This window comes from Amblyomma mixtum, chromosome 4 (assembly GCF_055824585.1).
Source record: "Amblyomma mixtum isolate Tamu chromosome 4, ASM5582458v1, whole genome shotgun sequence".
Lineage (NCBI taxonomy): Eukaryota > Metazoa > Arthropoda > Arachnida > Ixodida > Ixodidae > Amblyomma > Amblyomma mixtum.
Genome location: NC_143015.1, coordinates 37,651,639 through 37,664,709, shown reverse-complemented (window position 1 = coordinate 37,664,709; position 13,071 = coordinate 37,651,639). Strand labels below are relative to the sequence as shown.

General features: G+C 43.1%; 1 long non-coding RNA gene across 1 annotated transcript; it reads left to right on the top strand.

Annotated features, from left to right (window-relative positions):
• The first annotated feature begins 279 nt into the window (after positions 1–279).
• On the top strand, positions 280–11,979 carry LOC149346254 (uncharacterized). The gene is made up of 3 exons (XR_016292366.1): positions 280–738; positions 1,414–1,503; positions 11,521–11,979. It is a non-coding gene; the product is annotated as an uncharacterized LOC149346254 (long non-coding RNA).
• The last annotated feature ends 1,092 nt before the right edge of the window (positions 11,980–13,071 follow it).

The window sequence follows — 13,071 nt, the reverse complement described above, 5'->3', positions numbered from 1 at the left end:
CGCCACCATCGAAATGCAGCCGCTGGAGTGAACGTAAAAAGAAAGAAACGGCAAGGGGGCCAATTCATGGTAACTTTTGAATACGAAGAAATATATCTAATTTAATCACTTCGCATTTTCCGTAACTGGTAACGGTTGGCAATCGTTGCGTATGCTGTTCCGATGCTGCAAATACATTCTAGCTTCCGTACGCACTGTAAAAAACCCAATAAACTGAATTCAAAACTGAAAGTAAAACTGAAAGTGAAACTACATTTCCGCCGCTAGGCGGCCATCGGTACCGTCGGGCCTTTGTTGATTTTTTCCTGCCTGTTGTGTGGCGTCGGTCGTGGTGTGCGGATTTCAGCAGTTGACGTGAACTGCGTTTTCGACCGCGTTTTTCGAGGTACCGCGTTGAACTGAAGTGTTTTTTGTGCATATATAACTGGAGTAGTGCGTAGGTTCGTTCACTGCTGTCCAAGTACTCGTATCTCACGTATCGGAACAGAAGCACCCTTTGGAGGCTCTGCCGAATGCGTTTCTTTGTTGTAGATTGGCAGAAAGGCCGGCGCTCGCTCACGTTTTAAAGGTTTAATATCAGAAATCACGGGCGAAGTTATAATGTGCGCGTGTTTATGCACCAGAATGCATTTTGTAATGTAGAAACGTCCTGAAGTCGGCGTTAATGAAAAACTAGCGTTGCCGTGACTTGGAGACGTACTTCATCAGCTCGGCACGACTACACACCTGCCTCGAATGGTAAGCAATACTATGTCTTCATGCATGCTTGTGTGCATTATTCAAAGCATATTTTATGGAAGAGCGGCCTCAAGACTTGCCGCTTCTACTACCAAAGTGCCAAGATCTGCAGACAGGCAGCTCTTTCCATGTATCCAGGAAGAGAAGCAGCACTGAACAGAGTTCGCCGAGAATGATTCTACTCAGAGCTGTTTTTGTTTTGACGAAACGAATGTTGCAGAGTACTGCCTCATGCTACTTAAGAGCTCTAGTATGTGTGTTCTGTCAAATTTAAAGCCGTTTAACGCTATTTCGTCAAATCCCTTGTCCTACGGTTTATCTGCACGTGGTAGTTTTTCCGCCCGTGCGTAAGGTCTATTCCGTATCTGTGCGTAAAATGCGTTGCGTCAGCGTGACGTCTGAGATAAGCTTTCAATTTTGTGTGCTGCAGGCGCTGACCACTGATCGTTTGTGCATCAGGCCATGTTTTTGCATAAATTTGTTGACGCTGCTATCTATTTTGGTTTTTAATTGTTTTTAGAACGGCATCCAGATTAAAGAATCCAGTGCTGTGCCAGCTAGGTATATTTAGCTTGCTTTTTCAAGTTTTTAAAAGCTTCATTGTTTGGCCGTAGTAACCTAATTTCTGAATTTTGGCGGCCTCTAATCGTGATGGTATTAAATGGATGTCTGCAGGGGAAACATCTACATCCACATGGGAGTCCACAGCCACAGCTTGCACCTTGTTGCCTCTGGGAAATATTCACGAGCAGTATGGAAGCAAAGGTGTGTTTTAGTTCTTGCTGCAAGCTTCTTTTTATGTTGTATGCTAGGTTCTTTTTTGGGCCATTTTCCCTTCTTTCCTTCATCAGGCTGCTTCATGAAACAGGGTACATAGCCTAACCATAATCAAGGGTTCGACAGAATCCTGTCTGGCGAGGGAGAGGCATAGTGGTGAAATAAAACGTACACTCGCCAAAAGATGGTTTATAAAAAAACTTAGTTTGACGTTTTGGGACCCGTACGTTTCCCCGGAGTGGTGTACAAAATCCCCTGCAAAAACTGCGATGCATCATACATTGGCGAATCAGGCGATTTCAGAAGAAGATTAAGAGAACATAAAAACGACGTCAACAAATGTCGCACCTCATCGAACCCGCTGGCAGAGCATGCTCAAGAAAAGAACCACACCATTGACTGGGAGAACGCCACAATATTAGATACCATGAAACCCACATCGTCACGACTGCTTTTAGAATCTTTTTATATACAGACCACGGATCATGTCATTAACAGGACGAAGGGTAATCTCCCGGATAACTACGCCCACTCACTGCGTTGTCAAGTGCGCATATAAGAAGCGGCCCATTCCGTCCATCATTCATTGTGAACAAGGGACCCGTACGGGTCCCGAAACGTCAAACTAAGTTTTTTTTTATAAACCATCTTTTGGCGAGTGTACGTTTTATTTCACCACCATAGCCTAACCATGCCCTCATTTATTTGTACATCCTTGCTAGTTCGTTGTCAGCATGGGGTTATTGCAAACCAGTTTGAGTGTCGTTAAACGTAGTTTTCTCGTCATCATCATCATCCTGATTACACCCACTGCAGGGCAAAGGCAGTCCTTTGCCAGCTGCGGCTACCATATCCCTGCGAACTTGGTACTAGCATTTGGTGATAAAAAGTGCGCTACCACATAATGTCTTAATCTCCTCCTCTCAAAAAGTATGTGTTCACAAGCAGGAGAAGTACACAGTCCTGTGTACTTCTGCTTGTGAACGCGTCCTTTCCACGAGTGTCTCACAATTTGAAAAGAATAGGAGCTAGGCCTGGTGTGCGAGTAGTATTCTCTGCTCCAAGCAAATTGCAATGTCTCCGCAAGAGTGTCAACCGTGAAGGGTTGCCACCTGCAGAATGCGAAAAGAACCGAGAATTCTCTTATGTACAAGTGCCCCAAAAATGTGGCGCACAGAAGTGAGCTATCCCGCGGAACGTGCTCTATCAGTCAAACAGGACATGTTTAAACGACTGTCTGAGCGAACACAAGAGCCCCTTAAAACCACCTCCTGAAAGCAATATGGTCAAATATTGGCTGTCGTGTGAAAACTGCACCTCTGCTTTCAGCCGTACAACCATACTGTACACGCATAAGGACCAGCACACGCGGGAGATTGTTGTTGATGCGTTTTATCCGTCAGGAGCAAGACAAACGCATCTGCAAACATTCTGTTGTGCTCAGATGCAAAGAACTATACTTCGTCTCACAAGATTTTTGCAGCACTACGGAAGGTAGAGCTCTCTCGTCCAATCAGGACTGCAGAAACGCAGAAAATAGTCCCTCGAATATTTGAGGAGCGTATGACTATTAATCAAAACAATAAGCATTGCAACTAAAAACATGGTTTGGACAGGTATATTTAAATGGTAGGGAGTGTTTCAATCACTGGTGATATTACCAGACAAAGCCCATACGGACACAGCTCTGCGGAGGCCTGCTGCGAGGTAGTGATGCGTTGCCACTTTCCAACATGGCGTCGGTCGAGTCTGTTGTGTCTCCTGTGTGCTCTACATCGACAGTGCGCTATTTCCCCAAGCAGGCGAAGCAGGTGGCTTCGCGACAACAGAGGGACTGATCAGAACAGGTTGCGACAAAAAAAAAAAAGTGGGGCTAGTCCCTTTGGAACGGGCGTCCGCCTGTCCAAAAACAAACCAAAATAGAATAAAAAGACATCAAGTGCCACCTGCTAGAGGTAGAAAGAAGCCACCTGGACATCAGGTGGATTGAGCCACAGGCGTGTAGGAACACACTAATTTAGTGCGCGCCATCCTGATTGGACGAGAGAGCTCTACCTTTCGTAGTGCTGCAAACATCTTGTGAGACGGAGTATAGGCTACCTCAGCAGCTTAGACGGCAGGGTAACAGTTTCTTCTACATTTTTAAACATTTTTTTTTTGTTTTTATTCACCAGCATTTTTGCCTTTCACAGTCAATCTTTAATGCAGTGCCACATGTTTTGCAAGCTGGCAAACTGTCGCGAAAAAAAATGTTGTTTATGCTCTTTTTTCACCTGTTTATTGTGTGACAGCAATTAAGATCGTCAGTCTTGAGTCAGCGCCTAGTCTGTCTTGTTCTTTCATACCATTATAGTCATGCTGTGCCCTTCATGCTGACAAACATGTACCGACTAGCTCAAGAAAGTAACCTTTTACATTGTGGAGCCATTTTACCCATTGCATTCGCATGGTTTGAATGAATGACCATTCAGGTTGCTATTGCATATTTTTGGAACCGAACAAGCTTAAATTTTGCAAGCTTACCAAACTCTTAGGATGCTTATGTTTGTTATTACCTGCATTAAGTCTCCTTTCCTGCTCACGTCTACAGAGGGCAAAATGCTAGACTCATTATATTGCGGGGACTATATTTGGTAGACTGGCAGGAACAATACCACCATCCAAGTGCGTAGGGGAGTGGGAGTTCTCAGTGTCACGGTTATACATCTGCACAATGTAAAGATTCAGATTGGTGTCCTCTTTGTAACTTGTAATTGTAATTTTTCTAGTGTTACAGAAGCCTCTTACAGCCCAGCCAGTTTATTGACCTATATGGAAGCTGCTATATGCCTGGTGATAAGTAGGCTGTGTATTGTGTTGCTGTGCAATACTGAATAAGGTGATTCCACGCCACGTTATCCAGACTTTTGTACTCGACTGCACTTGATTTCCTACAGAAACAAAAAAATCATGGCTTATTTTATTACCATGACAAAGATTTTTAAAGTATGTTCTTGGCAGAAAAAAAGAATTTTCGTGTTGTGGCCACAGTCTTATGTTTACAAGCAATAGCAAAGCTAAGTCTTACAAAAAACTTGTTAAAAATAAACACTTTATGCATGACTGAAACTTTTTCATATAAATAAAGGACGTGCTTTTATATCCAATAAATTGGACTCATGTATAAAACATGAAAGAAGGTACAAAAATATTGGAAATTGATATTTTTTATTCAATTTATGTTCTCATAACAGTCATTTCAACTATTTTTCTGGGTTATCCAAAAGGCAAAGAATGTGATAAAAGTGTTTCAGAGATGAAAAAAATGCAAGGCATGTCAGTCAGCTGAAAAAAAATATTTTTGAGACATATTCAGCCGCCAGTGGCTCAGTGAGGTTGGCCTCATTTATTTTCTAATGGCTGTGACATTTCTAAAATTTTAATTGGAGCAATTTTCGTTTTAGGCGTGAAAATAATTTCGCAATTTGAGTCTCTACCTTCAATCCCAGCATTGCTGGCTGCTTGCTCGACACTGCGGTGCACGCTAGAGCCGGCATCAAGGAGACACAAAGCTTCGCTGCACGGTGCTCCATGTGGATGCTCCTCAAATTTCGGTTTTGACGTGTCTGCTGGCATGTTCGCTCACATTTTGAAAGTTTGAACTCGAGCATGACTTATGTCCAGCGTGCACCATTGAGAGAGATAAAAAAGGCTTGATGTGGTGAAAAATGCTTATTTTAATGGTAGCACTCTTGTAAACCGCCTAGTGAGTTCACCTTTGTTTTCTTGAATCATTTGTTGGAGCACCCAGATAGCTACGACACTCTTAATGGTTTTCTCCGCCCATGTAAACAGCTTATAGAGGATCAGTATTTAACCTTTCTATGGCCTCTGAATGCTTTCTGTTGCTGCAGGGGGCCTCACACTTCCACCAATGCCGTCATAAGCGCTCTTCCCATGTGATCAGGTGAAAAAGTCCATTCCACTGAAAAGTTTAAGTAATTTTCATGGTAGTAGAGGTTTTAACTCTGATTGGTCATACCACAAACAGTGCTTCCCTGTGTCGAGGAACGAGAGCCGTTCTGCCATGTGGCCCCTTCATTTTTACTTTTTGTAAATCTATCCTTCAGCAGATTTCTTTATTGCCGAAGCTGCTGGCATCGAAGACCAGCACACCATTGTATTCGTGCAGCGGAGTGCTGGTTTTGTGTAATTTACAGCTGGTGGCAAAGTGTGCTGGAGTGAAAAGGAAGCACTGAGCAGTGTCGATGTTGAACGCAGGGACTCAACTTGTAAGATTGTTTTCTCGCTTAAAAAAGAAAAAAGAGCCCCAAATAAACTAAAAATAAATGCCATTAAATGGTACTGTTTAAATTTCTATCTTTCATAATTTAATTAAGATCACCTCATTATGTAGTAGACTACTGAATATGTCACAAAAAGCAAATTCTCTCGACTTTAGAATCCTTTCGCTGTCTTGCCTTACATGTTTTGCTCTCTGAAACATTTTTATCACATTTGCCTTCTCGACAGCTTAGAAAATAGAATAACTACTGTGAGAACATGAAATTTGATAAAAGATTTCAAATTTTTATATTTTGTACTTATAACATGTTTTATTTAAAACAAAATAAGTTCAATTTACTGCATTGGATATGGAATACCTTTAATTTATATAACAGAAACTTCATAGTCCTGCGTAAGAACGTTTCTTTTTACAAATTTTTTTGCAAGGTTAGGTTTGGCTATCACTTTCAAACATGAAATGGCGGCCACGACGGGAAAAAATTACTCCGCCTAAAACAAGCTGGGATAATGTTTGCCTAGGTAATGCAATAAGCCATGAATTTTTTTAAAGAAATAGAAGATTCAGTGCTAAGCCTGGAACAGTTGGCATGGAATGACCCAATGGCATATAAATGCCAACTGTGCGCTGATTTGAAGAAGCCTTTATAATATTTTTGTAGCTCAATTAATATTGCAGTGTAGGTTGAATGCAATTTTTTCTGCTTGCATAATTGGAATGGTTCCATATCATGCCGTTTATTTCGCATCTTGTATGCAAACTTGTATTGCATTGCCAATATTTTTTGCTGCTAGCATTCACCCCATATGAATACTGCTGCTCCTGAGCAGCATACTCAACTGATCCACTGGAATGGTATCACTGTGTGTACCTTTGGTAAATTTCTGGGAAAAATGTATTCATTCACCTGGCTGCTTCATAGTTTCATGTTTCATATGTAATGACAGATGAAATGCGGATCTGTCCTAAGGATGAATGTGGCCATTTGTTAACACCATTTTACAGTAGTGATATTTGCAAGATGATCAATTCTATTTATCTACTTTGTACTTTTGTTCACTACATGGTGCATGTATGCCTCTAAGAAAGGAAATGCGAACCAGAAAGGAAACAGCTTGGAACCCCTTGTGGTCTTTTTCCAGATGTAGACTTCATCTCTTAATGTGTGATAGTATATTAGTCTAGGCAAAGCAGCGTGCAGGGTAACAGGGCACTGACAGGAACACACAGGTACTGCGCTGACTAACAATTGAGGAATTTATCGCTTTGCTCACTATAAATACAGGAAATATGATCCAAAATACAAAAGAAGGAAAGTCATGGAATCATTTGGTCAAATCTGTTGGGCTTATTTATCCAGATAGTCAATTTCTTTTTTCGTTGGCGTTAGTGATGATGTGCTTCCATAGGTTGAACAATTCTTATGTGTCATGCACGTCTCTAATATCTCGGCATGAGCTGTTAATTATATTTCCTAAGAATTTTACATCATCGAAAGTGGGGGGTGCACTCACAGTTCGACACATGTCTTGCTAGTTTGCTACTGTATCCTGTCTTAGTATTGCCGACTTGTTCTATTAGACAAATGTTGACATGCTGACCTTATTTCCCAACATACGACGCTCCGCATGAGAGAGGGATCTCGTAAGCGAAGCCATAGTCACATGTTGTGAATTTGTTTCGGTGCTTCATCTTGTGTTGGCGCGTTGCATACTACGTTCAGCTACTTTCTGCAAAAAAAGCAAATGAATCCATCACAAAGAACTTCCGCAAGCTGCAAAAGAAGGTTAAGCGCCAAACAGGGAAGAACGAAACCTAAAAACTTGTGTAAAGCCAACAACTTGTCCAAATTAGTGCTGGCTATGACGAAAAGTGATGGCCTATGCCTGAATGCCTTCGCTATTGCAAAAACACGGAACAATAACTGGCCTTTCAGAGTAATTGTCGCTGAACAAGGATCAAGGCAGCAACCCTTAGGGCAGTATCTGCAAGAATTGCTCTCCTTGTTCACCGTGGGAGACCTCTTCCTGGTGAAGAAGCCAGTAGTGTCCGCATTCCTCTCGAACAGCTGTACAGAAGAGTTGTTATCTCATTCTGATCAAGGACTTAGACTGCACGCTGCTAAATGCTGCCTTGTTTGAGACGATAAGAGAAGGCATTAATTCAGTGGGAGCAGTACAATTCCAGAACCTGTGCAGAATTAATGCGGATAGATTCCTCGAGTTGCTAACCATCTACTTCCGTTCTACCTATGTAAAGTTTAATGATGTGTGCATACAGTGGCAGGGAGTATGCACCAGTTCCAGCGTTGCACTAATTCTCATTGTGCAGCTAGCCTGTAAAGATAGCCAACTATTAAAAAGCTGTGCATGGCGCCAGTTTGATAATGACCTTCCGATTTGTGGACGACTTCTTAGTAACCCACAAGCTTCATTACCAAGGGTAACACAAAGTCATTGTTGACATCTTCAAGACCTTCTCCAAAGTTCTTGCTAACTTTGAGCTGACCAAAGAAATGCCACTGGAGGTACAGCTTCCCGATCTATGGCTGTACTTTGTAGAGACCCATATGTGCTTGCGTTACTTCCCAAGGTCGAAAAAAAGGCTGTTGCTACTGGCGCACTGAAAAATATCCTAAATAGCTCGTGTATTGACCGTCAGCAAGAATTCCTTGAGGCCCACCTGACATGGCTACCTGAAGCTGATTTCCCAGATGACCTCATCTGCAGCGTTGGCTTCAGGATAAAGAAATTTGCCTGTCTACCTGTAAAAGGCTTCAGAAAGAACGGAACGTAGCTGTCATAGCATATTACTATGGGGTTTAGCTCAGCAGCAGGCGCGACGGGTTGCACTCAGAAGGCACCCCAAACCAAGTCACTCCAAGCGCTAGCTGCAGCGTGCCTGTTATCGTCAACTGCCCAGTGTCAAAACAACGTCCTCTTCGCCTTGCAACTTGCACTGTAGCACTACCCCCTCCGCCTCGCGGAAGGAAGCACAGCCCCTGGGCGCCCTAAGGTGGTGCGAATGGTAGGGCTTAAGACAGGTGACGTGCACGAGCTTTGTGGAGTGGGCCGGGGGAACAGTGCGGGAGTGCAGGGACGTGATTTCATAGGTCACATTGCTCAGTTGCCTGAAGAGAAGACGCGGTAAGGACCCACGTAACGAGGCAGCAGCTTCTCACCCAGGCCCACATGGTGCGCAGGGAGCCAGGGGAGTACGTGGAAGCCGGGAGGGTAGTGGGCAACACGGTGATTAAGGTCATAGGTGCATGGTATCAGCCACGCACTAAAGAAAGTGGTCAGGCAGGCTGGTGTGAACTTAGTATGCAACACGCCCAGCTAGGGTGCTTCAAAGACAGCCTGGTATAAAAGAAGGCTGTCAAATCCGCAGCATGCGACAGTGACTTAGGCACCTTGTTTACTAAGTTCACACCAGCTCGCCTTACCACTTTCTCTTGCGCGTGGCTGATACCATGCACATATGCCGTCACAGCTAACTTCCGTTCTTTCTGAAGCCTCGTTGGGGTGGATCAGCAAATTTTTTTCATTATCTTCAAGCCAAGGCTGCAGACGAGGTCATCCGGGAAACCAGCTTCAGGTAACTATGTCAGTTGGGCCTCAACGCTTTCCTACTGACAGTCAATACACAATCCGTTTGAGACATTTTTTAGTGTGCCAGTAGCAACAGTCTTTTTTTCGACTGTGGGACATAACACCAGTACATATGGGCCTCTGATGTGCAGCCATAAATCGAGAAGCTGTACCTCCAGCAAGGACTTCGGAGAAGGTCTTGAATATGTGAACAATGCCGTTGTGTTGCCCTTGTTTATGAAGCTTGTGGATTACTAGGAAGTCGTCCAAAAATTGGGAGGTCATTACCAAATTGGTGATAAGCAAAGCTTTTTAATAGTTCGCTATCTTGACAGGCTAGCAGGACAATGAGAATTAGTGCAACGCAGGAACTGGTGCATAATCCTTGCCACTGTATGTGCAGATAATTAAACTAAAATAACAGATGGTTAGCAACTCGAGGAATCTATCAGCATTAATTCTGCATTGGTTCTGGAATCATGCTGCTCCCATTGAACCAATGCCTTCTCTTACCGTCTCAAACAAGGTGGAATGTGGCAGCGTGTAATGTTAGTCCTTGATGACAATGAGAAGACACTCCTTCTGGACGGCTGTTCAAGAGGAATGCGGACACTTCTGGCTTCTTTACCAGGAAAAGGTCTTCCATGGTGAGCTAGGAGAGCAATTCTTGCAGATACTGCCCTAAGGGTTGCTGCCACGATCCTTGTTCAGAGACAATTACTCTGAAAGGCCAGTTATCATTCCGTGTTTTTGCCATAAAGAAGGCATTCAGGCATAGGCCCTCACTCTTCTTCACAACCAGCCCTACTTTGGTCAAGTTGTTGGCTTGACCTTCTTTTGCAGCTTGTGGAAGTTCTTTGCAGTGTCTTCATTTGCTTTTTCACAGAAAGTAGCTGAATGTAGTATGCAATGCTCCTAGCAAAGGTGCTTCAAAAACAGCCCAGCATAAGACGAAGCACAGAAACAAATTCACGACATGCGACAGTGGCTTAGTTTACAAGATCTATCCGCCACGTGGAGCGTCCTGTGTTGGGAAATAAGGTCAGCATGTTAACATTTTTGTAATGCAACATGTCGGCAATACTGAGAAAGGATATCGTAGCAAGCTACCAAGACACATATCGGACTGTGAGTGTGTATCACACTTTCGACAATGTAAAATTCTGAGGAAATGTAAGAGATGTGTATGGTACATAAGAATTGTTCAACCTGTTTAAGCACATCATCACTAACTCTAAGGAAAAAGAAATTGACTACCTGGATAAATAATCACGGCAGATTTGACAAAATGACGATTCCATGACTTTCCTTCTTTGTAATTTGGATGATGCTTTCTGTATTCATTGCAAACTAAACAATAAATTCCTCAGTTATCACTGCACCTGTCTTGTCTGTGTCCTGTTATCCTGCGTGGTTTTGCAAAGATTCATGCACCAACTGGCCCAGCTCCTTTTCTTGTAGTTTAGTGGCCTTGTGGAAATCTTTCTTGATGGATTTTTGAGTTTACTGGCTGCAGACATGGGAGATATGTTAACTTAGCACTGTTGCCTGCCTTTCAAGATGTCACTTGCTTGATATATTAATGAATGCATGCTTTGCATTAGTTGCAGCTGACCACTCTCATGGAAGGGGTTGTGTTGCTGACTTTGATCAGATACTGTGCTTTCTGTTGTTACAGTGAATTTTGCACATTACTTGTTGTTCGGTTTATTGTAAAGCATTTTCAAGTGCGCTATTTTCGTCTTTGTTGTCATGGTGTTTTGTGCCTTTTATAGTCAGTTTACCCTCCATACAGGCCAGTGGTTTGCACTAGCTTGTAGCAGTTCGTGCAGAATTAATTGCACGACCTGACCACCTTCGTTCTATTTCATAACATCTAGCTTTTTAGCTAAAACATTGTTTGTATAATGCCGTTTATAGCTATTTTTCTAAACCACAGTGGCCTCTTTGGAATGTTTAAAAAAATAACAGCTGGTGCTTGCTCGCCACATGGGCAGATTTTCTTCTTTCTGTTAGCGTTAGCATGCATAATAAAACACATTGTTAATGAGCAATATGTTGCAATTTATCAGCAACATTGAACAGTGTAAACTGGTATGAAATATTTTACTGTTTTTGTCTAAAATGCAGACTCGCACCATGTATGCTGTTCACCGAAGACAATCCTGAGGTGGCTGAGAACCTGTTCGTCGAGGGAGGATGGCTACTGAGCAGGCTTACCACTGCGGCTCACTCCACAACTGCGCCATAATGTCAGGAATATGGGTGTTCAGCATAAGTTGCCTTAAGTTTGCTTTTTGCTTATTCCTGGGAGTTAGCGTCACAGTTCAAGCCTTCTTCAGGCTGGTATATAAGGCTGCACAAGCATGAATTTTTCATTCTGTTTGCTCTGAAAAATTTGGGAGGTAGAGTAAGTGCTATGGAACCTTATTCTTGCAGCACCATAAGCCCAATAAAAGCAGGTATGGTGCTGTTGTACCTTAAAATTTTTAGTTCTTTGGATGGCAGTAAGGAATTCATTGGAGAAGCTTCTTGTGCCTTGTTTTATGGATGTGTTTTGTTCTAATAAAAATTTTCCACATTTCTGCAGTTTTGTGATTTGTTTGTCAATAAACGTTTTTCTTAGGTGCACACCGCCTGTTTACTGCTATGAAGAGCTCCAGTAATACAGGTATATTGCATTACTTAGGCATTATAATGGTAAATTTAAAAGAACGCTTAAGAAAAGTAATAAAAGTGGGGACAAATTATGAACCCATTGCATGCTTTTTTCCTGAAGGGTGTAGGGGTGTAAGATGCGTAAAACGCCTGTGGCTCGGTGGTAAAGTGTGTGATACACCTCAGCACCTTTGGGTCAAATTTTATCATTTTCGGGCTGGTTCTTTCCTGAAACACCCCACCTTAAAGATGTATACAAGTCACAAAACTCCTTTCTGGGCCGGGTGCAAGGGTGCGAGTTATAGACACCTGGAAACTCCTTTACAGGTGTTTTATTTTTTACAGTGTACCCATAGAGTAGGCAGCCATTCCTTTACTGTGATTCACTTAGGAAAGGGGCAAAGTGCGACTTGCGCATGCGATTACGCGTTCTACACCGTCTGGCCGCTACACAATCGCCACACCGAGGCCAACATTACTGGTATCTGTCTACTGTTCCATGCCGGTCTCTTCGTCGGAGGGGCAAATGATAGGCGCATATTGGAGGAGGGCCTTATGCTCTCTGAAGCATTTTTTCCTGATTCTGGTCCCGGAAGAAACGTTCGCCGTGTTTCGTCACCCTAGTTATCGGCTTAGCGAACTTGGGGAAGTTTTGACCGAACCAGTGATAATAGGCGCAGAGTTTCAGAAAACGACGCAAGGTGCGTTTAACTGTTGGATGGGGGAATGCAGCTACAGCGGCTCGAGGCTAGAGCCTTAAGCGTTCCCGATGTGGCCATGAAACTTCAGCTGTCTATATGCGAAATGACATTTTCAGGCTCAAGAGACAGACCCATGGAGCGATTTGCCTCGAAACCAGGCTGGACACGCTTCAGCTGCTCGTCTACCGCGTCGGAGAAAATCACAACGTTGTCGAGATACAGAAAAAAGGACTGCCACTTCACGTGAGATAGCAAGGTGTCCATCATACATTGAAATGTTTCCGGGGCTAAATACAAGCTGAAAGGAAGCACCTTAAATTCG